The sequence below is a fragment of the Vulpes vulpes genome, chromosome 11, assembly GCF_048418805.1.
Source record: "Vulpes vulpes isolate BD-2025 chromosome 11, VulVul3, whole genome shotgun sequence".
Lineage (NCBI taxonomy): Eukaryota > Metazoa > Chordata > Mammalia > Carnivora > Canidae > Vulpes > Vulpes vulpes.
The window spans coordinates 70,879,115-70,906,392 of NC_132790.1; the positions used below are offsets into that span (position 1 = coordinate 70,879,115).

General features: G+C 36.1%; 1 protein-coding gene and 1 pseudogene across 2 annotated transcripts in view; both read right to left on the reverse strand.

Annotated features, from left to right (window-relative positions):
• The window catches only part of UBE2E2 (ubiquitin conjugating enzyme E2 E2), a 358,437-nt gene that overhangs the window by 121,394 nt on the left and 209,765 nt on the right, over window positions 1–27,278 (reverse strand). The gene's annotated exons all lie outside the window — the stretch shown is intronic.
• On the reverse strand, window positions 18,602–20,865 carry LOC112925594 (transmembrane protein 106B pseudogene; annotated as a pseudogene).

A 27,278-nucleotide genomic window follows, 5' to 3' on the forward strand; every position in this document is an offset into this window, starting at 1 on the left:
CTTACAGTTAAATATATATTTTTCCTTTGAAAGTTACTGTTCAAGTATTTGTAGGCGTTCAATTATAATGGCTGAAGTAATTCTTTAAATATATCAGAATACTTATCATTAGTTAAGGAAAAATGCCAGTTGTGCTAGAGCTGGGAGGCTGACGGGTGAGTGGGGTTTGGAGATGTGAAGTACAGAGAGAATTCCACAGACCTGGCCTGAGGAACAGCAAAAGTGAAGATTCCTTCTGCCCACATTTCTATTCTGGCTAAAGGATTTCTCCAATTCAGCCACTGCATAACCACTGGTGGATCATCTACTACATCTTAAAAATCAGGTAATGAATTTGTCAGATACTCTTAGTTATGAGCAAGAAGTAGTGGGAAGTTTTGTGGAGAAAAGTTATGATAACCATCCTAAACTAATTCGTGACAGTGATCTTTTAGAAGTTTATGACGTTTGGGGCCTTTAATATGAGATGAACTATACAATACCTAGTGTGATTCAAACTGCCTATTGCCAGGGCAAGTAGAGCTGCCTGGATTCTGGATTCATACAGATGTATCTTAGCTGCCACTTGTTAGTTGTATGACCTTGGAAATTCTTTAAGCAATTCTGTTTCAGTTCATTCAATGGTGATAACATTACCTACATCATAAGATTGCTGGGAGGATGAAATGATACATGTAGAAATAATAGTTGAAGAGCAAAAACAGTATGTAGTAGAATAATAATAAGTCAATAAATACTGCTATCAGTTATGTGAAGCAGCTTCCCCTTTAATGAGCAAAAATGGAAATGAAAATTTAAATGTCCATGAGAGCGCTTAGGTTACAATATACTTGCTTTCAGAGGATGTTAAGGAAATTATTAATTATACAGATGTGCAGCCATAATCTTAAAGTCCATATTGCAAATTGCATTATTTGTATTTAAGATTTCACATACATTAGAAAAACATTTGGTAATTAATGAAGCATTTTCTCACATATTATGTCATTTGAGTCCCACCACAAAGCCTAAGAAGTAAGCAGCACAAGTATTATTCCTATTTTGTAGATGAGGAAACTAAAGTTCAGAAGAGCTATTTAATTATCCCACAATTATAGTAACTGGAGAAGTACTTTCTTACTGTATTACCTCTGCCTCTCATAATTTTTACTTGTTTCACAGTTTAGGATAAAGAAATGGGTATTATCTAATTAAATTCTGATTTAAGATTACTGTTTATTTGCTTTGCGTTGGATTTAAGTAGAAGCGACAAAGTATTTTTCAGCACAATAAAACTTCACATATCTCCTTATTAGGTTCTAGAAGAGTATCCTGTCTTTGAAAGACCCTAAAAATAAATGTAAAGATTTATGTTAATAGTTGGTGTTACTGGCTTTTATTTTGTCTCCTTGGAAAAAAGTAGTAAGCACATTTAAATAATGAATTAAACACCTATCTACCATAAGTAATAGAAATACTGTTGACTTTGCAGATCAGGTTCTGGTTTATCCTTCAAAGATCAACTTCAAGGACGCCCGTGTGGCTCAGAGGTTGAGGGTCTGCCTTTGGCTCAGGGCATGATCCCAGGTCCTGGGATCAAGTCCCGCATCTGGCTCCCCTGTAGAGGGCTGGCTTCTCCCTCTGCCTATGTCTCTGCCTCTGTCTCTAACTCTGTTGTCTTTCATGAATAAATAAAATCTTAAAAAAAAAAAAAAAACAAAGACCAATTTCATTACTAGATGATTGTTCACTTATATGGTCACCAGGCAAAGCTCCTCTGCCATAGTTGTTGACTTTCTGCTAAATGCAAGCCAGGGCTTTATGGCCATTAGGGGTATAAAACAGCCACAACAGTGATATGCAAACATGCTATTTTAAAATCAAGTCCAATGTCACAGTTCAGATATTTTGTATATTCTAATTAACAAGACCATTATGATCTTTAAAATATTAATGAAAATGGCTAGCATGAAGCCCTCTATTTCTTTTGAGCTAAAAGCAGAGGACCATTCTATATTACAATAAATGACAGTAACTAAACATGAAGGAGTTTGTAACTACATGGAATAAACTTAAAATGGTTTTAATCTGAAGCAAAATGAGGTAGTCAATGATTACTATGTTATGTTGGGCAGTAGTAATTAAAGACAAGCAGTTTATATATGTACTATTTTAAAAAGCCAATACAAAAGTTTATTTTTTTGTAGATTTTTATTCTTTTATTTGAGAGAGTGGGAGGGGCGGAGGGAGAGGGCCAAGCAGACTCCCTACTGAGCATTGAGCCTGACATGGGGCTCATCGCAGAACCCTAAGATCATGACCTTAGCTGAAGTCAGATTAACTGACTGTGCTCCCCAGCAAAATATTTTAAAGAAACAATGTAGAAGAGAGAGAGTAACTAATCAGATCCAGAAGCCACTCTGAGGCCCTCTCTGTAGATATCTGGCATCTAGGGACCCAGGAGGTCAGCCATCCCAAGTGCTTGGCAGGGGGGTCCCATGGCCTAATGTTCCATAACCATCAGGTTATGACTACTTCTGGTTACTAGGAATATATGATAAAAAATGAGTCTTGGATCTCTTGTGGTTTATAATAAGGCAAAATCTTCTCTGATGTGACAAGTAAAATGGATTTGAGCCTCCAGGTTGACAGGCTCAGATTCTCCTTCCTAATCCCAAATTTCCTACAATTCTGCCAATTAATATGATTTAAATAGAAAAAACACTGCTAGGGTGGGGCCAATAGTCATATCTGCCTAGTATGATTTGGTTTAGTTGAATATCATCTTTTCTTTGTTAGCACCCTTAGAAGGTACACACTGTAGGAATTATGGGGAAAAGACTGATAATTCATTCTGAGCAAGATATATTTAACAAGGCAGGTCTTTCAGTAATGGAATATCAGGAAATGCAACATTTACTGACCTCTATTTATTGAGTCTATTAGGTCTCCCCCGTAGACAGCCTTAACCATCTAACATGCAGTAAGAATAATTTATTATAATATCACTACAGCTAACACTTCTGTAGTGTCTACTAGGTGCTAGGCACTGTTATATATACATTACATCCCAATTGGGGTGGATTACTATTACATACCATCCCAGTTTTACAGACAAGAAAACTGAGGCATAGAGCAGTTAAGTAATTTCAAGCTCACACTGCCAGGTGGTTCCCTGATTAGAAGTTACCTTTGGCTATAAAGAACTATTCTATCAGATAGAGATGATCAAGAGTATAAGAGATAATGGGGCATGCAAAGGATGAGGTGGGAGAGTATCAAAATTAATTTCTTGGTTTAGAATTGGTTCTGGTTCTTTCCTTAACCTATAGTGCCCAGGTATCACTTAACACTTGTCCTATCCCTAATCCATTAATTTTCTCCTCCCTGCCTAGACTGGTGGAAGACCATAAAGTTCTCTGAGCTGGGGTGGAAAAACCTCAGGACTGAGGATTGGTCATGCACAGCAAATAAAATTTGTGAGAAGCTGTAGTCTTTAATCACACATTATCTTATATCTGCCTATACAGATAAAAACTATCAATGGAGAATAGTCATTGGTCTTTTAAAGTAAAATTAATAGTTTCCGGAAGTTGTTACCGCCTGATGAGAATTAGCATTTTAATATCATGCCCTGATAAGACTGGCAGCTTGAAAGTACTACTTGGTAACATATGTTCTTCATACTAGTTACACATTGGTAACAAAGGCATATATTCACACACAAGTTTTAGCAATAGTAAGAATAGGCAGCATATAGAGAAAGTGTTAGACAATGAAGACCTCAAGTTAGATTCAATACAATACAGTGACAGCATCAGGGAGACTTTTTTGAATTATGCCATCTAACTATAATATTTCATACTAATGATGCTAATCTTGTATTATTAAAAATGAAAAACATGTTACAATGGATTCCAAATAAATCCCTTAGTGGGATATTTATGGCAAATCACTTCAGTTTACTCCCAAGTTTACAACAGAACCACAACTGGATGGAATTACAGTTTGTTACAATTTTAGAAAACCCTATACAGTAGATGAAAATCACATTTAATATAAATGTCACATCACATAGTCATATTACTCTTGAAGTAACAGTTTTATTGTAGTGTGAGTTTTCAGAATATGCAATGTAATCAAGACATTTCAAGTAGAAATATATTAAATTCATATTTAAAACGTTTAACAAATGTGCAATAGCATAATCATGGGAAGTAGACAGTATTCTAATACCAGAAATATTTGTTTTGGAGGTTTGATAATCACACACACATGCACACACACAAGTTTTTGTGGCTTATCAGCAAAAATAAATAAATGCAAGTTGTAACATTTTATTTATATTAAAAATCTTTTATTTTTAAAAAGATTTTATTTATTTGAGAGAGAGAGAGAGAGAGAGCAGAGGCAGTAGGAGAGGGAGAAGCAGACTCTCCGCTGAGCAGAGAGCCTGATGTGGGGCTCCATCCCAGGAAACTGAGATCAGGACCTCAGCTGAAGGCAGACACTTAACCAACTAAGCCACCCAGGCACCCCTAAAAATCCTTTAAAAAGGAAATCATACTAATGGTAACTAGAGAATCATTCAGAGTACTATGATCTATGAATAGGCAACGATTTGACTATTATGAATTTCTAATTTCTGGGTATCAATGTATAAAAACTCTTATTTACTATTTTCCAAATATGTTTGAATCAAGAATCAAGACAGGATTCTTCTATCATATTTCAGCACAACTTTAAAACCTGATATTCATTTATTTGTCAGTTTCAATTTAATAAACTAAAGACAACAATACTTGAATCAAAGCTACCAAACATGGAATCCCTGGGTGGCTCAGCAGTCTAGTGCCTGCCTTCAGCCCAGGGCGTGATCCTGGAGTCCTGGAATCGAGTTCTGCATTGGGCTCCTTGTGTGGAGCCTGCTTCTCCCTCTGCCTGTGTGTCTCTGCGACTCTCTCTCTCTCATGAATAAATAAAAATCTTTTAAAAAAGAAAAACAAAAAAACCCACAAAGCTACCTAACAAACTTAAGCTAACTGTGGCAAAATGGAGCAAAGATCACACACAGTGTTATTTACAGTTGTTTTTTGGCTTCTTTCTAGGTACTGTGATAGCAACCTGTGGGTTTGAGGTTACAGTAGTGGTGCTGGACTTACATGGGATCATCTAAACTGTTTTTCTAGTCCATCTGAATATGGCATACATTTTAAGAAAGCAACCTTGGGCCAACCATATGGTTGATAGCTTTGAGAATGTCTCTACTTAGACTAATAGAGGTAGCCTACTGCTGTAGAAATACATGAAACTTCATGCTTGTACAATGGTTCTCCTATTTAACCAATTCCCGCTGTGAAAATCATTTCCATTTCTATAAAATGGAAATAAAAAAACAGATTTTAATGGCTTTCTGTGAAAATTAAGAGTATTCTGTGAATTACAAAATAGTTTAATAAGAACTTCCAGTATCAGGGCATCTAGCTGGCTTAGTCAGTAGAACATACAACGTGAGTTCAAGCATCATGTTGGGTGTAGAGATTACTTAAAAAATAAATACAACAAAATAAAAGAATTTCTAGTGTTTAAAACAGTAGGCTATGTTCATATAGACATAGATACATGGCTGAAAGATGAATGAAATGTAATGATTCCTTGAAATCAATATAGTAATTTAGTAATAAGTACTTAATTTTATTCATGCTTTGGCTTCTTGGATGTCACTGACCACTTTCAATTCCTCCTATCTTGGCATTTCCAAATCCTTACTATCCTTTAAGACCAATCTCCAAAACTACATCTTCTAAGAACATTCCCATGACAATCCAAATGGAAATAATCTAACCTTTCTGTAATTACCAAAGCAGTTTAGCTGGTCTTCATCCACCTTATATTATAGGTATTTATGTACGTATTTTATCTCCTTTGATTATACACCAATATACAGTTTATACTACGCTATAAAACACATCTCATTAATCCTAATAACAGCAGTAATAATAGTAACAACAAGCAGCAGTAACATTAACTGTTGCTGCTACTCTGAGCTATAGGTGGTTTATTATACACCAAGAATCATAGATTTTTGAGGGCCTTAAATATAACCTATGTGGCAGGTACCATTATCACCTTATATCTATAAAGGTGAGAAAAAGAAAATAGGGGTGGGTAGAGCCGGGATTTGAGCCTGAGTGCTAAGCTAAATCACCTCTGCAATAGGTATTCTGTATGGCAGGCCAAAAAGGCATGATTTCCATAAGGCCAGTGAGGTACTTAATTATTAAGCAGAGACTTTAACCCAGGTCTTCTGAATTCAATTTTAGTGTTTTACATTGTATATCTGTCTTTCCCACTAACTCCAACTGTGTGCCTATGGACTTCTGAGAGTGCCTTCAATGACTCAAAGTGCCAACTAGTCACATACAGTCCAAATCATAAAAATAACCTTGGAAGTGTCACCCAATGAGTTGGGGCTGCCTCGCAATATCATGTTTTGAGACAGCTAGCTCAGTCATTGAACTTCTGTACCAGGGATTCATCTGGAAAACAAAGATAAGAACTTGACTACAACCAAAACTTGCAGGATTTGAAATTAAGGGGGAAAACCCTTTTAGTTATTCAGAATAAAAGTGTCTGGCACAAAGTAAATTTTATGTTTTCCTTTTCAATGTTTAAAACTAGGGCAGCTCAGGTGGTTCAGCAGTTTAGGGCCACCTTGAGCCCAGGGTGTGATCCTGGAGACCCGGGACTGAGTCCCACGTCGGGCTCCCTGTATGGAGTCTACTTCTCCTTCTGCCTGTGTCTCTGCTTCTCTCTCCTCTGTGTGTCTCTCATGAATAAATAAATAAAAACTTTAAAAAATAATAAAAAATAAAAATAAATAAAAAGTAAAACACAAATATTTGAATTTATTATATAGATAGTAGTATACTGAGAAAATGGGTTTCATTTTGGTCTGTGGTTTTTACAGATCACAAAAATTTTAAGGAATATGGAATTAAAATAGGCAAAATAGCTCTCTCTACAAGAACTGGTAGAACTTCTCCAGAAACTTCCCTCACAACTTAAAATGGCCCAAGGCCTAAATAATTTGCTCACATGATGAATTTGTGTGGCAGACCTCAGAGCAATTGAAAGGTTATTGCAGAGGTCCTGGGGGGTGTTTATATAGGTTCCCTATTATAAAGCAGTATTTGTTTACTTTTTTTCCTCATATTTTGGTTATTTCAATAACCAAATATTGTTATTTCAATAATGTGTTTGCATTTGTAAAAATTTATGGTTCTCACTTACCTTCTCATGATTAGAAGCTGGAGAACAACCTCAAGTTACTAATTAAGCAGGCTTTAATGATTATTCAACTAATTTGGGGTGAAATTCAACTATGTGTATCCATTTTAAGTTTTGCTCTTAGTATATCTCATTTTTCTTAGCCAAATCTGCCTTGTCAACCAGCAGAATGTTTATGAATTACAAAAAAATTCATTTTATTCTACTAGTTACAAAATAACTGAACAATGAAAAATAAATTTCAAAAACAATACTCTTAGGAGTGAAGGATAGCCCTTCTGGAATTTCCTATAGGTAGATTTACATATTTAAGAAAAAAAAATTGTCAGGCTTTGAAAACAAAACAGAGGTCAATAATTTCTGAGCACAAAAGATCTGTGTTTAGTTTACTTATTATTATTTGCAGGTGGTAGTAAACAGTTTTATTGATGGGGAGGGAGTTGGGGCAGGCAAACTCTAGAGAGGGTCCAGGACTCATTTGCCATGCTTGATCAGCTGGAGGTCAAGGGCAATATCACAAGGGGGATCTGTGTTTAGTTTAAATGTGTGTGGCCCCATAATTAAGGCTGAAAATTGAATCCAAAGGAAGATCTAGTTCAAACTACATTTGTAAAAACAGACGGAATCTTAATTAACAAATCAGAATGAAAATAAAATATAGTCAATGATTCTCTTACTTCTTGATTTACTGATATTTACTTGTTTGGAAGACACCAAGTGCACTTCCTATTGGAAGTTAAGTTAGGTATTGACGGTTAGGTTCGGCAATCAACTTGCTTAATTATGTCTCTGTTAATAGCTCTGTTCCATCTACTTTGTATGCTGAGAAGCCTCTGTAAACCTAACTTTCAGGTCTTCTCCCAGAAAGAGGAGACAGCAAAACCCGAATTAAGCAGTTCTAGGCAGGCATAGGCCTTAGTATGATAAAAAGATAGGATAATGCTAGTGAGTTCTTTTGACTTCCTTGGAATCAAGTCCCCACAGTTGGCCTCAGGAACTTCTGAGAATCTCTGACACACCCATAAAGGAGCAGAGCACAATGAAAAATGTTAAGCAGACAAAAAACATCTAACATATTCCACGCAATGTTCAGAATCTGAGTTCAGCTGCAGCTAAATTAGTAAGTACACTGTATAGCAACTTAAAAGGAGGTATATATATTTTATTTTAATGCCTGCATTTGTATGCAGTTTTAAAAGTCTGGCAACTTAAGACATGCACATAGTTCAAACACAGCTTTACAAGACTTGTGATTCTAGGTGTATCTGCACAGCATTATTTTACATATACCCACCGCCTGTACACAGAAAGGGAGCTGTCAGATTATCCTATTAGCAGGCTATGCTTTCTGGTTTATGAGCTGACAGTCTTTGTCCTGTAAAGGAAGTACTGTGAATGCTTATTCCATTACATCTTCTTGCTAATTTCCTCTAGCCTACAACTCGGTTGTTTTAGGTGTTCTGGTAATTTATTTGATAATTTCTGTCTTGAAGTTTTTTTTATGAGACTAAGGAAGACACAAGGTAGAACATGAGACTTAAATCAGATTTCAGAGGGCAGATAGAAAGCAATCAGACCTGAAATTCCTGTAAAGGTCCAACCCAGTTGGACCTCTCAGCTTTTAAAATAAGGACTCCCTTCACAAGTAGTACCACTTAAAATAAACCATTCTTTTTCAAAGCTTTTTGTCCTCCTAAAATAATAAGCTCTTCCTAATAGAGATATTGTTGTGAATTAATAACTAAAAAACATAAGGTATGAGAGAAGGAAGTTACTATAAAGGGCTATAAAATTTTAAAAAATCAGTTACAAAGTATTAAAAGCAATCAAAGAACAGCTAATGACTACCTAAAAAATTCATTTCTTATAAAATATCCAAAGAGAACTAAATTGAGAAAAGTAAAACATGTCTTTCTTTTATTCTTCCCTTTAAGTTTTAGTAGCCTATGATTCTTTTTTTTTTAAATTTTTTTTAAATTTATTTATGATAGTCACACACAGAGAGAGAGGCAGACACACAGGTAGAGGGAGAAGCAGGCTCCATGCACTGGGAGCCTGACGTGGGATTCGATCCCAGGTCTCCAGGATCGCGCCCTGGGCCAAAGGCAGGCGCCAAACCACTGCGCCACCCAGGGATCCCGAAGCCTATGATTCTAACAGGAACCTGAACTGAGCACTATTAATTTTACACAATTTGCAACTCTCTCAGAATTTCTGTCTAACCAACTATGAAACTAAAGAGTACAGAAAACTGCACTTTCAGGTTATTATATAGCAGTCATCACAGCTATTTATTCTCAGGTGTTTATCTTACTTAAAAAGTAGCCAGCAACTCTGTAATAAGCTCAGGAAGGGGTTCCTCCCTCTTCAAGATACTAACATCTTAACACTTAGGGGATACTTCCTGGGCCAATGTATAAATACACCCTAAAAATAATGCTGTAACATTTTGCCCTAGAAGAGAGTTGGTTGCAGAGGATTAAGAAAATCTATAATGAAAATTGTATTTATTGTTTGCTTTACAATACTTTTAACATATGCAGTAACTTTATTTATACTTTATTATGATATTCAGTGACTCCCTCTTTAAACTCAGAAATGCACATAAAGAGATTTTTAAAAATCCTCAAACTATATAGTTCTGTGTACCTCAGTCTTCTAAAATTTGTACCATTTTTACATGAGGAGTGAATATATAGAAAAAGAAAGTGTGCTAAAACTTTAGTCTTGGTTTTTCTTTTGTTAATGCCTTGAATATTTGTTCTGTTTAATCCTTTAAATCATATTCATATCAACTCTCTTCTTAAAAACAGACTAACAATATAGAGCATTTTTGCTTTTTATTCACCATGGAAAGCAGAAACAGAGAGCTTGAGAATATACTGCTTCCAACAGAAATGGATGAATTAAAAAGTCTGTTCATTATAACAAAAAATTCATTATTTTTAATAACATGTTGAAAATACCACAACCAGGTTGATTTAACTGACACATTTAAAATGTACAAGATAAAGCAGGATACTCTACTTAAGGCAGCACTTACCAGTTACAGAAAGGAAGATTTAAGGCTATCTGTTGGATTACAGGCATTTTGGAATAAATTATGGTCCTCTAAAAGTTTTTTTCCTCCTTATTGCCCCTACCAGATCTCTAGCCACACTGCCCTTTATAAAAAATGACAGCAATAATGTCATTTTCACAGAGATAAAACCTCAGTTCTCATTTGCCCAACACAGAATTATATAGTAGTAATTCAACCACTTTAGGTAACATGAATTGCCTGCCTAATAAAGACTATAACTAGTTCAAGTTAGGGTGTCATTCTAAACTAATAATCTAAGTCTAAATTTTAACTGGTCAATGTGTGCTAAAATTTAAAATTCCCTTGTTTGGTAAACATGACCTTTGCCCTGAAATTTCTACAGTTTCACAAAATTCATCATAGTGATTTAAAAATATACATTCTTGGCACTATCCCCCAAATCCAAATAATTTGCAAGAGTCAACAGAGGATTGCCAATTGGTTCACAAGAGTACATACTCACACAAAAAAATGTTTCTGTATAAATTACACCTGTTTATGCTTCAAATTCCCTTTAAGTGTTTCAATTACGCCTCTTGCTGACAAGTAAATGCATGACCTTAAATACATGCAGCAGACAGATATATCATGTTGTTGAATGTATTAATCCACCAATGGGTATAGATTATTAAAAAGTGACTATACAAACTGCTATATTCCAATTGCAACAATTTCTGAACCATGCAACAAACTCCATCTTTTTTCTTCCCTGATTTTAGCCAAAAAAATAGTTTCCAAACTCCACAAAAACAAAGAAATGTTGAAAATTCACCATCAACCTTTCCTATATCTCAATTTCAACAATCATTTATCCATAATTTAGTATCCAGGAAGAATAAGATTAACAGGCATATGGTAAAACAGAACACCGTAATTTTTAATTCTCATTAAAACTTTGCCTTTATGACATAACCATCCACATCCATCTCCCCTATCTTTTATGCATTGCTTTTTTTCACTCTTAGTCACTATCTTAACAAAGTAGAAATAAATTTTTTAAAACCCCACTAACATAGATGTTTCTTGTCAAGAGAATATGAACATATTCCTCACTTATCAAAATAATTAACTACCGTATGAAATAAAGTTTGAATCACTGTAACAGAATGAAGCACACTTGCGTATTTTTCAAGTTGTAAAAGTAATTTATCACCAGGGTATTGCTTTATTTTGGATTTCTTATAGTGGAAAGTTTTACTGCTACAGTGGTAGCAGAAAGACTAAATCTTCCATGGTATAATCAAGATTCCTTAAAAGGTAATATAGTGTAGTCATTAAAAGTACTGACTTGCTGTTTCAGATCCTGGTTCTGCCACTAACCAGCTAAGCGACCCTGGCTGAATTATTCTTAATTCCATGCCCAAGCTTTCTTATTTGTAAAATTATAACAGTACCTCTAAGTGATTTTTTGAAGATGACATACAGTGATACTTAGGTAAGTACTACCCGTTACTGATCCAATAATTCTTTTTTTTTTAAAATATTTTATTTATGTGTTCATGAGAGACACATACAGAGAGAGAGGCAGAGACACAGGCAGAAGGAGAAGCAGGCTTCACACACAGAGCCCGATGTGGGACTTGATCCTGGGACTCCAGGATCACACCCTGAGCCAAAGGCAGGCGCTTAACCGCTGAGCCACCCAGGCATCCCTGATCTGATAATTCTTATTGTGCATGCATATACAGCTAAGTAGTGAGTATAAATGGATACTATGACTAAATTTGATGGAAACAATTTTTAAAAACATACTTCAAAAATTTTAGAATCATTTAAGATTTACAGAAAAATTGCAAAGACACTACAGAGTTCCATTATACCATCCCCTCCAACAATTTCTCTTATTAACATATCATGATGTAGACAATTTTAAAGGATAACTGTATAGTGGAAGGACATCTACTCCTATATATTACAGTTGATCTGTAATTTTAATAACCTACCTACCAGAACCAAACTTTGAAATTTATAAGTATTGCATTATAATGAGTAAATGCTAAGTTTAATGTTTTGGTAATAGAGCTGCAAGTACTATACTGATGTAGGATGTTTTATAGTCTCATTAAAAAGGAATAATAAAATGGAAAAGTTATTTTAATGTGTGTAATTACTTCTACATATAGAAGTGAAGTTACAAATTAAAACATGCAAAGAAGAAAATAAAGCTAGGATATTTAAATTGATGTTACTACATAATTTTAAGATTGAGTAAATTTTCTTAATATCATGAAGTAAAATTATTGAAGGGCAATATGGGCGAATAATTTTGAAGTGAGAATTTTTAATTGAAGTATTTTCTTACTATTAGAGAATCATATTTACAATAATCAGTATAATGCAAGGAAAATTTTTCTAGATTATTAAGGAAATAGAGGTAGAGAGGTACATCTGTAGAAATGTTCAAGAGGCTAGACATCTGAGGCAGGGAGCATTAAATGTAGGCATTCACTGCCACTTTAGTAGCCACTAGTCATATGTGGACATTTAAATTAAAATTATATTGTTCAGTTGCACTACTTTTCAAGTACTCAGTATGAACATGTAGCTAGCGGTTATTGTACTGAAAGTGCGTATATAGAGTATTTCCACCATTGCAGAAAGTTGTTGAAGAATGCGCCTGCTCTATACAAGGAATAAACTGTTTCACTAATCACATCTGAGTCCTAACCAATAGCCTTATTCTCTTACTCAAACAAGTTCTTTTCATTAAACTTGCAAAAATGAAACAAAAAAGGAAAAAGAGGCCTGTTATTTATTTTTCTGAATGTTTAAGTGAAACAGGAAGAGGTTCTGGCCAATTCTCACAGACAAATGGCCACCAAGAAATGGAAAAATTGCTGAGGTCCTCAAAGCCATTGCTGTACTCACGTGGCAGGGTAGCAGTGGGCCCAGTGGCCAGGAGGACTCCTCTTCAGGGGTATTTCCTCACTAGGGGAGGGGTCCCCATGTGGGGCCTTCGCACTGGTGGGACCTTCCCCATTATGGGGCTGGGGTTCCTGCCAGTGAAAAATGGGAAATTTCATTGTTAGCCAACTTTGAATCTTTCCCTTTTTGAGATAGTAAAAACACTGCTTACTGGATTATTTAGTTAATTCAAAACAGGGTTATATGAGATAAACTCAAAACTGATTAACCATAAGTGACTGATCCTCCTGCCCCTCAGTCTCCCAGGAAACACAACCTGCAGCATTATTGGAACTACTAGAATCTTAGACCTAGTCATATATTGAGAAGATTAGATTGAACCAGGTAATGGTTTTCCCAATCAAGGTTAAAAAATGGCCTTTTAAGTATCAGTAATGGGCAGTGGTGAAAAGAGTAAATATAATCAGATGTAACAAAAACCTTACAAAGTGCCACAGCTCCTTATTTTCACCTCATCCAAACTTTTAAAATTAGAGTCGAAAACAGGAAGCAAATGTTTGAATACCATCCACTTATTTCTCCTGACCATTCTGTGATTTGGGATTATTTAATGGTGATAAATGGTCAACGGTGATTAATGATCTTTGAAATGGTTATAAGAAACAGCGATCTGTTCTTTTTTATTTATTTATTTATTTTCAAATTTTAAGAAATCCATGTAAGCAGTTTGTGGAGATCTAAAAATGTGGCTAACAATAAAAATCCCCCATGAACCCTTTCATTCACAATGTTTTCTACTTGTTCAAGATGAACACTCTTATTGTTTTAGTGATAACATACACAAATGCAACAAAATATTTTTGCTGACATTTCGAACTCTGTAATCATTACTCTAAATTCCTCCAGTTTAAACTCTTCTTGCCAGCATATTTTACAATGGCATACCTTTGGGCAGTAAGGTGAGGGGCCCAATTCAACAGAACACTATAGGTTCTCCTGGAAGATGGGTAACATCACACTTGAAAAGCACTGAAAAGACTGGAAAATGCAAGTTTGTGGTGAATTCTGAGAAGATGCAGGAGAAAATGAACCCAAGGGATTGTGCACTGAAAGACACTATTTTCTCACCAGATACCAAGATCCTGCCTGGTTCTGCCGGACTTACTTTCCTAACCTCTTGAGTTGCAGTTTTCTCTTCTAATCCCTCATAATTACCTGTGCTCCAAGACAACAATTTAGAGGTCAGATTATTATAAACCGCATGTCCTGTCTATACTACACAGGGGATGGGGGATGGAGAAAGCAAGCAGTATCAGGAAAAACTGTTTTAAACAAAATTAGATGATAAATTTGAATATAAATTATAAACCTTAAAATTCATTAACAGAAATGCATTCCAGATAATTTAGGAGATACCTAGAATCCAATTACTTAATGTTACCTGTAAGTCTGAATATTTTCCACAAGAAAACAAATACTGTTCTTGATTAGTTTTCTATCAGAATCCGTATGGGAGGCCAAGCACAAAAAAAATTAATTTAATAAACTACTAATTGCATTTAAAATCTTAATTTAGGTTTAGCTGCTGTGGGACAAAGAAAGGTTGTAAAAATTAAAATTTTGACACAATTAGTGTGAAAAGCAATTCCAGACTATATGGTCAAACAGAAACACCGCCAAAGACATAAGATCCACATTAAATATCCAAGGTAGGTATGCCTTTCAGGAACTGACCAAAGTTCCTAGGAGGGAGGCTGAAATGCTTCATGACCAGAGCTTCATTCTGAAAAGATTATGAAGTAACTGACTCAGACAGACTCAATAAAATTAAATCTGGCTAGACTTCATGTCTATCCAGAAACACCTTAATATTCACAGCTAAAAAACTTCTTTACTATGGCTTATCCATTAGGGGAAAAAAAAGAGCTGGTTTGAGTCATAAGATTCAAGAACAGAACAGCAATGTCTAAAACTATATACAATGTTCTGTTCCAAATTCTAAGATAAAATTATAAAACATTACTACAAGGATAGCTGAATTTGCTACACGTGATGGAGGTGGTTTCCCATATCCCAAAGGCATCTGGTGGAGAGGGGTTCATCTCACCAAACCTCATATCCAGTGTAAGGCTGTTTTGGAATGCCTCTTTCTAATTCACACAAAATGCCATATATGTTCATGGAGGCCCTGAAAAACTGTATAATACCTTATTTCATTTACTGTAAAATGATGATGCTTTTTATGGACGATTAAGAAAAAAACTGCAAATTAAACTATAAGTGATTTCTTAAAACATAAAATGATTTTATACTTATCGAATGAGCTCTTGTGATAAGTACAGTGGTGATACATGATAATATCAAATAAAAAGTCTGTGAGCAAAAACAATTATTACTAAAGTTTCTTCACATTCAGATTTCAAGTATTCTGCATCACTTTTCAGCTCAGAGATGACTTTTTCCCCACGAAATATAGTCCCATGTGTATCATCAAGAGCATTGCTGATGCAGTGTATCTTGAAATATTGCTCCACTTCTGCCTCTGGAATTTTCTTCCAAGCTGCTGACATTCTTTGTAAGCGTTTCTCCCCCCCCCCCCCCCCCCACTCCCCAGGGAATAACAACTAACTTACAACAGCTATCTGGCAAAAAGAAACTGATATGAGAAGTGTTAAAAATGGGGGGGGGGGTGCTTTCTAGAATTGCTGAGTTACAGTAGTAGTGCTTCTAAAAAGTCAGGGTAAGTGCTTCTCTTTTACCATCTGTCATCCATCCAACAACTCATTCCTCAAATAGTAATTAATCTAACAAGCAGTGTACAAAGTAGGTAATGAGACTACCCCTTAAGGAACTTATGAACAGGCTAGCATTCATTTAAAAATATAGAAAGCATCTGAAATGATACTATGTTCTTCTCATTATAATGGTTAGAACAGAGCTGAGTAAACCCTTGAAACTTTCTCCAACAACTCTATCTGCAGTCTATAACCGTAAATCAAAAGCAATACTTTGTACTGGGAAGAACTTCAGAGATTAGCATCACTATCAAAGACATAAAGATGGAGGAATGGTGGTTCTTAATCATATCCTCTTTCTATACTTATAATGACCCTGCAGAGAAAAACAGGTCATTGTAAGCTTAAACTGGTGGAAGTCCCGGTAACAGCTGTCATGTTAAATATGATACTATACAGCTTCTGGCATTTGGTACTCAGCTATTTATGTGGTAAATGCTTTCTTCTCAGAGCCCAAGAGTAGGGAGGGATCAAAAGCAGATTCCTGGTAGAGACAGGATACTACCCTGTCCCAGGGCAATGGTAACTCAGCTGATCTCCCTCAAAATTTAGTTTGCATGGACCTGGATCATTTTCACATTCCACAGAATGTGATTCTAATCCATTATATTGATGACAGCATACTAACTGGATCTGGTGAGCAAGAAATGGAAAGAATCCCAGTTGATCTAATAAAACACACACACCAGACATCTCACAAAAATTAAAAGATACCTCACATTGCTTACGTTTCTAAGAAGTCTAATGCTCTGGGGCAATAGTGAAAACATCTTCTCTATGCTTCATCTATGCTTCATCTATGCTGCTTTTCTCAACACCTGCTGTTAATTAAGAAAAAGGCAGACCCCTTTGGATTCTGGAACCAGTATATTCCATTCTTTATAATACTGTTTTTGACTTATCAGAGACTTGGTAGATGCCAGTTTCAAGAGTGACTCAGAGCTATAGGAAAGACTTTTTGCAGCAGGTCCAGGCTATGATGCATCTGTGCCAGTGGATCTGAGGGTGCAAGACCTACCTCTGATTAATGGGAGGCTGTGGAGTCACCAGCAAGTGCCAAAGAGAAGTCACAATGCAAACCCTGGGGTTCTGTGGCAGAAAACCACCTTCTGTTTAATTAAATCTTTTTTTTTTTTTTAAGATTTTATTTATTTATGAGAGAGAGAGAGAGAGAGAGAGAGATGCAGAGACACAGGCAGAGGGAGAAGCAGGCTCCATGCAGGGAACTCGACATGGGATTCGATCCCGGGACTCCAGGATCATGCCCTGGGCTGAAGGTAGGCACCGAACCGCTGAGCCACCCAGGGATCCCCCCCACCACCTTCTGTTTAAAAAACAGTTCAGGGACACCTGGGTGGCTCAGCGGTTGAGCATCTGCCTTCGGCTCAGAGCGTGATCCTACAATCCCAGGATCGAGTCCCATATCGGGCACCTTGCATGGAGACTGCTTCTCCCCCTGCCTATGTCTCTGCCTGCCTCTCTCTCTGTGTCTCTCATGAATAAATAAAATCTTAAAAAAAAAAAAAAAAAAACAGTTCATAGGGCCACCTGGGTGGCTCAGTGGCTGAGCACTGTCTTCAGCTCAGGTGGAGATCCCAGAGTCCTGTGATCAAGTCCTGCATCAGGCTCCCTACAGGAAGCCTGCTTCTTGCTCCGCCTATGTCTCTACCTCTTTCTCTATGTCTCTATGAATAAATAAATAAAATCTTTTAAAAAATAAGAAATTAAGAACAGTTCATAGTATGTAATAGGGCCCGAACAGAATATGCACGTCTGACTATGGGTCAACAAATGACCCTGGGACTGGAAGTACTTACTGAGACACAAAGTTAGATTGGCACAGAAGCAACCTGCTATAGGACAGAAATGACTTATTTGGGATTAGGCCGAAGTATACTCAGAAAGCATGCGTATATTACAAGTAACCCAGAGTCTCATAAGATAAATGTCTCTTCCTTTCATGATTGACAGAAAAAAAAGGAATTCAGAAGTAGCTAAAAATGGACTACTGCTACACTGCAGTCTTATTCAGGAGAAGACATAAAGGACTGTAGTAAAGGAAGTTTGGCCAGTGAGAACAGCTGGAGCAGTACATTTGGTCATCCATTTCAAATGGAGGGAGAAATGGCCTGAACTAGATACAGCTGCACTCACGGGCAGTAGCAATGGCTTAACTGTTGATCAGAGCCCTAGAAAACAACAGTGAAATATGATAAGGAAGTCCAGGAAAGATGGACTGGGCACAAATCAGGTGCATTTTTATATTTGACATTAATGCCCAACCAGGAAGCATCCACCAAAATGTCACTATGTGTGTGTTGTCAAATGTCAACAAAAGGTGGACAGGATGAATCATTCTATGGCTGTCAGCCAGCCTCCCACTTAGGCCACCAGAGTTGACACGATGAGCCCAAGAATGGAGTAGCTAGGGTGCTTCTTCTGCTTATCAATGCTGAAAATAGTTATTACTAATGTTAAATGCTTTAACCTGCCAGCAAAAGATACTGATGTGATCTTCTCAGTATGACATAATTACTCAAGACTAGTCAATGACTTGGTATAAGATTAAGTACATGGGAAGGGGCAATGATTTTTTTTTTTTGTATTTTATTTATTTCATTTCATTTCATTTCATTTCATTTCATTTCATTTTATTATTTTTTTGGTATCACAGTCAGCCCCTACCCTCAGTGGTATGTATTTACAAGGTAATCAGAACCTGATAAGTGAAAAGGCAAGAAGCCCGAATGGAAAATGGTATTGAAGATATAAAACAATGAAGTGAAAAAGTAATTTATACTTGAAAACAATTTTAAATAAAATCCAAACAAAAATTTGAAAATTTAAAAATGTAACCACTAGAGGCATGATATCCATGTGAAGTGCAAAGTGATTAATTTTTTTAAAAGGATAATAGAGCTCTTAATTTTGATATAGCCACCATCGCTTAATGACAAAATTTCCTGGATAATTTCTACCAAAGACATAATTTCCTCCTTAAAACAGGTATAAAATGGATGACATGGGTGACTTACATACCTAATAGTTGTGAAAAGTATCTCCACAACTTCTTAGTATGCAAAGCAATATTTTAAAAAAAGTGGAGAATCAAAATACTTTATTTCAAAACTATTTTATGCCTGATCCCATATGTAATTGGAACCATATTCACATTCTGTAAGTTTCTGAATTTCATTTTCCTGCTTATTTTTTTATGAGCGACTTACTTTGTTGAAACTGTACTTTATTTGATATTTATTAAAGCTGTATAAAAGCCATGCAAAGTTTATTTACAATATTGTACATTAACTATGTTTGAAGACTACACAAAAATTTCACAAAACTTACATGGAAAGACATGTGAAACGGGGCTTTAAAAAAATTTTAGGTACAGAACTTTGCAAAGATTATTTTGGTTTCTAGTGTTATGCAAGTACTAGCTTGAAATAAGACTGTCAAAAATGTGCAAATGAGTAGATTTTCAACAAATGAAAAACTACAAATGTTTAGCTAAAAGCTAAAATATCCTGAAATACTACTATGTAGCAATGGGAATTTGTAAAACAGAAAAAAGGTTATTTTTTAAAAGTCTTTCATGAATAACAGGTTCTCGGTAATATTCTATAAAAACATCCAGAAATAAAGTTTCTCCAATTATGTTCATCATCAAAATTATGTTTCCAGTAGTCACTGAAGCTGTGAATTATAGATAATTATTTGTTGTCCTATCTGGGAAGTCTCAATGTCCCCATTAGGGGAGGAAGAGAAGAAAATCAGCAAATTTAGATTCGAGTAAAAGATCCTGGTACAGATATCAACACAGAGTAGAGTGTTGCAATAATGTACAAGTCCACACACTTTTAACTGTACCCCTAAAATGGAAGTGTAAACTTTAGGTTTGTTCAATTGAAGATCGTCTATCAGGAAGTAAGTACCTCATCCTTCCGAGTTCAGAAAAATATCAATAGGGATTTCTTCTCCAGTGGCATCTCTTTCAGTTTTTACTGTTGTGGCTGAAGTACATTTAGATACTCAGATTGCCCCAAGTGATAAGTTGTGTTCCTTCCACAGTCAACATACTGGTACCTCTCCTGGGATATCTGTTCAGAGTGTCCGAAGTATGTTGTTGTCACAGTAACTTGCATCATGAGTACTATGTTATGCACTTTGATGGATATCAGTGTACAGAAATCATACATATAACTCATTTCCTCTGCTATGATAGTAGGTACTGTATAATCAATTTGTTTCATATCCAGTGGGCCAATATTGGTTATGTTGTTTAAGCGTGCCTTTCCAATAACTGTTTTTGAAAATTGAACTTGTACAGTGATGTTTTCAACTTCAACAGAATAGCAGTTATTGTTTTATTTAGTGTGTTCGTGATATTTAAATATACTGTACACTTTTTTTTATACTGTACGCTTTTGAACATCATAACTGACGTATGCTGATTTTACGCCAATGTATTTCATGTCAATAGAGCGAGGGAAAAGGAAAAATACAGCCAATCCAGAAAGAAGCATACAAACAAACACAGAAGCCATCACATACAGCTTTGTCCTTCTTGGCCTTAATCTCTGATCACTATATGGAATCAATGCCACCAGCTGGTTTTCTTGCCCTCTAGGAATTCTTCCCGTTCCTTGACAAGTGGGGCAAGTGACACTATCTCTTCCTGTAAATTCCACATATGGAAACTGAGAGACATCTCCACCTCTCCCATCTTCATTATTAACCAGTCCATTCCTCATACTTTCAGTTGATGTGACTCCATCATAAGCATCTTCTTTATTTGAATGCAAAGGCAACTGAGAAAAAGACTTTCCCATGTCTGAAAGAAGGAGCCCAAGATGCTATCCAGTTTATAACTGCTCTTTGAGTACATTGATAGTCCCTTCTCCTTGTCCAGTAGTTACCTCTGCTCACGGTATTAAAGTCCTTTTTTTGTTTTGTTTTTTAACCAAAATTAATACCTACTCTGGATATGAGTTTTGTTTCTAGCCCCCGATACTTTTGCTACTACCACTATACAAAGGTTTATAAAATAACTTATCAATAGGATATCCCACAAAACACTGCTTTAGGCCAAGGACCTATTTTATAATAAAGAAACGTGACAAAGGGTACATAACCTTAGAATCCACTGGTCTAACCATGATTCCATCCACAAAGAAACAGCAGGCCCCAAAGGCAGGTAGAGTAGCCTGTTAAAAAAAATCAGCTAGGGGTGCCTGGGTGGCTCAGTGGTTGAGCATCTGCCTCTGGCTCAGGTCGTGATCCTGGGGTCCTGGGATCAAGTCCCACATTGGGCTCCCCACAGGGAGCCTACTTCTCCCTCTCTCTCTCTAATGAATGAATAAATAAAATCTTAAAAAAATAAGTAAAAAATCAGCTAAAGATATCTTAAAGATAACTTCCAACTCCAGAATGTGGTATATGCACTGAAGCAATGCTTTCAATGTATGTCTGTTACCAATAGTTAGAATACTTAGATCTGAGAATCAAAGGATGAAAGTAGGATTAACTTCTGTCATCATCATTCCCAGTGACCCACTTGCAGAATTTGTGTTTCCCATCCATGCAATTTCAGTATTTGCTAAGTTAGAAGTCCTGATTCCCAGACAGCATTGGGGAGGTGATTGTTTCATCCAGGGGACACATAAAAGCTACATTTAATACAGCTCTCACTACCCCCTGGTCACTGTGGTCTTCTCCTATCTGTACACCAGTAACAAAAAGGAAATCAGCTTACTGTTCGGAATATTCAATACTGATTATCCTGAGAAGCAAAGACTATGGCTACAAGGTGAGGGAGGGAAACATATGCTCAGAAATTGGGGGATTTCATCTGAGTATCTCTTGCTGCTTCCATGGCTAGTGGTAACAGTAAATGGGAATTCCAGCATGACTCAACAAGAACAAGGCAACTAAGGGCTCAGACATTTAAGTGAAGATCTTACCTCAGCAGGTAAGCAAACTCAAATCAGGAAGAAAAAAAAATGGCAATGATGAAGAAAATACAGACTGGGTAATAGAAGGAGATGATGATATGGGGGCAGCTGCTGCAGTAGGGACTGTAGCTAGTTTCTCTAATTCTCTTGCCTGAAGTCTTTTGCCATATGATTAAAGTACAGCTTTACCTTAGAAGGGACTCAGTTACTGATTGCACTTGTATCTTCAAACTCAGGGAAGAAGGGAGTCCTAATATTGTAGTATGGAATATAGGACATGAGTGATCTGAGTGGTGAAAGGGGTATATTATACTGGATGGACATCTTTTCTGTACCACTTTGATTCTCTAAATCTCATTTGTGTCTGTCTTATTTTAGCTATTTCATCAGTACTAACCTCATAAAGGTATAATCTGACAGCGCCTTTTCTCATGCTTGTGGGCGCCTCTTGCCTCTCAAAGGCATCTCTGTTGAAATAACTTTGGATCCCTACACCACCTCAGTAACTACTGGGGGATGTGGGGAAGTTAATATATTGTAAGAAAAGTCTTGACCAACATGAGCTAGTGGAAAAATTCTTCCTCCTTTCTCCTATCATAATGCATAGTCTTAAAACACAGTTTATATAATTCCACAGGGTATAAACCTACAGGATTGGGTAGTGGCAAGCAACTCAATAGTTTATCCATGTATTACTGGCTCTCCCTCCTACCAAACTACATTCTTCTTGTTCCTCTACTTCTTGGGACTGTAGCCCTAACAAAGTAACAGCACATAGACATCTCCTTCAGACTCCTCCTTCTGGGGAAGATAAGCTAAGACAAACCTCAAAGTATGTGGTGTCTTTATGATGTCCAGAAGGTCGTTCCTCTAGTAATGAGGTGGTAAGTGAAACCACAGGCAAGAGATGAGATCACTCAGAGAGGGAGACGACTGAGAGAAGAGGACCTAAGAACTGATCCAGGAATGGCTATGAGGAAGATGACGGCTAGAAGAGAAGACTACAGTTTGGTGGGAAAGGTGGGTGGAAAACAAAGTACTTGCAAGGGAGTTTAGCAAGGCACACAGATAATACACATCTAAGGAGCTTTTGCTTTTTTATTACTAAATTTGGCTAGATTTTTTTTTTTAACCAATAATGTTTATTTTTTTTTTAATTTTTTTTTTAATTTATTTATGATAGTCACACAGAGAGAGAGAGAGAGGCAGAGACACAGGCAGAGGGAGAAGCAGGCTTCATGCACCGGGAGCCCGACGTGGGATTCGATCCCGGGTCTCCAGGATCACGCTCTGGGTCAAAGGCAGGCGCCAAAACGCTGTGCCACCCAGGGATCCCAAATTTGGCTAGATCTTGACTGCTGTGGATACTTAATATGATGCATTATAAAAGAAAATGAAATAATATGCAAATAGAAGTACTGTGGAGGAAGTTTTTTCAAACCACAAACCACATTCTTCTAAGGGGAGCCTCCACCTCTGTGTCTCCCTGGAGGCAAACTGGTAGACTAGCTGCAGATGAAGGATGATCTGGTGGCTAAGCTATTAATTCATACAATTTTATCTTTTAAAGATTTCTTTGGATTAAAAAAAGCTCAGATACAAAAACTAAAAGAAAAAAGGCTCATAAAACATGCTTTTGTAAGGAGATCTAGTAAAAAAAAAAAACACAGAAAGCTCAGCACCCTAAGTAAGGCACTTCAGTTTAGTATACTTACAACTATATTTCACATCAAGTTTTTCTTCCTTACATTCAGGAGGCCATAACAGTTCATAAAAATGCTTTATATATCATTATGAACACTTAATATCACAAAACAAATCTCCCTTAATAGTTTGAATTTATCACAAGGCTAAGTGGCATGGAATAATGTCATCTGTTGTAAGAAGCTACACAGTTCTTACATCTTTTTAAAAACTAATTGTGTATATCTATCAGTTATAGAATTTAATTTTTTTCAGATTTAAAAATATTTTGATATTCTTTAGTGTATCTGAACTTCTCTTTTAGTTTATTAAGTTCAGTGTAAGAAAAGAATCATTATCTGATTTCACTCTGATTTCCTGTCTGTTTCATTCAGTATCCCTACTCTTACTGAAATTAAGGTCTAATGAATCTAACAATACTCCAGGTTTTATTAAAATACACTTATGTTGTCCTTTCAATTTCCAGAAAGGTTTTATTCTCATAACATGCATTACATAGGCCACATTTAAATCTAAAGTTATAATTAACAATATGGAAGTCAGGGAACTAAAATCTAAATTTACAGCAATATGAAAACTGGGGAGCTTCAATTTAAATCACAAAGCAACACTTTATAATAACATTCTTTAAGTTCTTAAATAAATATGAAATGTTCTTGTACATAAATGTCACAGCAATTATAAAAATAAATGTTTCAAAGGACCCAAGTGGAGGGTTTTATTTTCTGTCACCACTTTTGGTAACTAAAAAACATGACATATTTAAAATCTTTAGCTTATAATAATGCCTCAAGCATGGTACGGTACAGTTAACAACTGTCTTTCAAAATTAATAGCATAAAGCTACAATGAATACATTATAACTTCAAAATAAGAATCAATGATACCTATTGGCAATGTGGGGGGATCTGCTCTGGCCACATGAACATTACAATCAAGCCAGTGGGGCTTTTCTAATGAGATTTGCTTCTTTGCAGTAACACAATCATTTGTCTCCCTACTCAGAAACAGTGGCATCAAACTCTGATTCATGCTCAAGTATATGGATGGTATTTCAACAATTCTAATTCATTGACAGGTACAAGAGCTGCTTGCCAACACCAGAGTGGATTTAGTTTTCATTTATGTTTCAGAATACCCAACTGATACAATACCAGGTCAAATAACTTCAGAGATTTTAAAGTCAGCCTAAAAACCCCAACATCTGTATACTAGAGCTCAGTATCCAAATAGTCCGTTCTCTCTTTAGAATTCTAACCAAAATGTCATTACCAAGGAGTTTTAAAAACAGCCTCTAGGTGTTTCAAATTTCTTGGGCTGTTTCAGCAGACTACTGAACTGCCTAACAGTAAGTCCCTCAGGATCTAAATATGCAGCTATACTGCTGGGACTAAACAAGAGCCAATTCTAGGAAAAGTAGGAAAGGAACAAAGTAGTAGGAAATGTCTTCAGAACACTCCCTTCCCCTTTTAAAAAACCTAAGTCAAGCAATAACTCAACTCTTTATGGTTACTTAAAATCTGGAAACTATTCCACTAAGAGTGAAATTTATAAGCAGCATACAAATCAACTTAACTAGACTAAAACATTTACACTGATCTTTATTTTATCCTTTATTTCAGTATCTTGCCTAATGGCTCTATATTTCAAGGCTCTGACAGAACTGGTTGGTTGGTATGATCTGTAACCACTTCCTTTCTAACAAAAAGTACAGTTCCCTCCTTTAAAAAAAAAAATGATGATGCTGATGATGACGATGATGTACGCTTTATCCTCACAATGGGGCTTGAACTCATGACCCCCAGGTCAAGAGTCCCATGCTCTCTACAGACTGGGCCAGCTAGGTGCCCTTGGTTTTCTCTTTCAATTCTAAAATATTTCTCTTCACAAGGCATGATGCTTGGTTTGTTCAGACTCTGAGGTGTAAATGCTAACATAAAGATAATGCAGGTCATTATTTTATATATTAGATATTTATTTTATTTATTTATTCATGATAGACATAGAGAGAGAGAGAGGCAGAGACACAGGCAGAGGGAGAAGCAGGCTCCATGCCAGGAGCCTGACGCGGGACTCAATCTCGAGACTCCAGGATCGCGCCCTGGGCCAAAGGCAGGCGCTAAACCGCTGAGCCACCCAGGGATCCCCAGATATTTATCTTAAAAACTCTAAGAATTTCTAGTATTAAAAATACAGCCTTTCTGGTTCCACTGGAGGCTCTTTTAGATAAAATGTTGAGCTCAGGTAGATCTGAAGGCCATGGAAGCTTAGACTGTGCAGGTTAAACACAAATTGGGCTAATCACTGAGAGAGTTATAGTACTTGAGTTATGTATCTGGATTGTGGAATAAGGTGGGCAATACAATGTATTTTGGCCGAAAGTGTTACTCTACTAAAACACATTAAAATGAAAATGTATCTTTCCATTTTTAAAAGGTGCTGTTGGGGTACCTGGATAGCTCAGTTGGTGAAGTGTCCAACTCTCCATTTCAACTCAGGTCATGATCTCAGGGTTGTGAAAGCAAGCTCCACACTCAGCAGGGAGTCTGGTTAAGATCCTCTCTCTCCTTCTCCCTCTAGCCCTCCCCACCATGTGCGCTCTCTCTCTTAAATAAATAAACAAACAAATAAATAAATAAATAAATATTTTCTTAAAAAAATAAAAGGTGGTATCATATGATGGGGGTTCCAAACTGCTTGAGGAGAGAGGTAGAAACAGTTGCTAAGAGGCTAGGATGGAGAATGTTCATTTTAAGAGTGAATATAATTCATTCCAGATCTGAGATTACTTCTCAAAATCTCTGGGACATTAGAGGCTTTGAGCAGCTAGCCAACACTAGGGCTCAGTGAAAATTCTAATTTCATTTCCTAGATCTACCTTAATCTTAACATTTATTCATGAGAATCCCTAGCATAATTTCTAGAGTTCAGATTTGGTAGGGAGGGGTATCTCTGAGTTTGGGATTATCTCCTAGCACAGTACCTCCTGGCTATGACATACCAGGCTATCTCCTAGCACAGTACCTCCTGGCTATGACATACACTCTGTATCCCTCTGTTCTGGATTTCTGGCATCTGCAAAGTAACATCATTATATATTATATATATATATATATAATATTATTATATATCATTATATATTATATATATATATCATTATATATCATTATATATTATATATATATATATAATATCATTATATATCATATCATTATATGATAATGGCCAGTCAGTAAGGAATTCAGTCACATGACTTCCTTTTGCAGTATACACGAGGAGACAGTCCCACTTTTCCAGAGAAGTATTCTATAAAAATATTAGGTTGTTTTTCTCTTCTAAAAATCACATAAGAAATCCAAAACATCATAAATTCAATGTCAAGAAATAGAAAATATTTGTTTTGATCAAACTATTTATAAGTGTCATTGTGTTCCTATTCCAAATCCTATATCCTAGTCAGATTTCCTTCTTGATAAAAATAATCTGACAATTATTTGGGGAAAAATCTAATAATATTCATGTTTTCCTTAAAATGAAGACAAAAAAGCTAACCATTATGTGGTATTCAAACACGCTTGCATGAAGCTACAAATCTTACAAAAATATTGA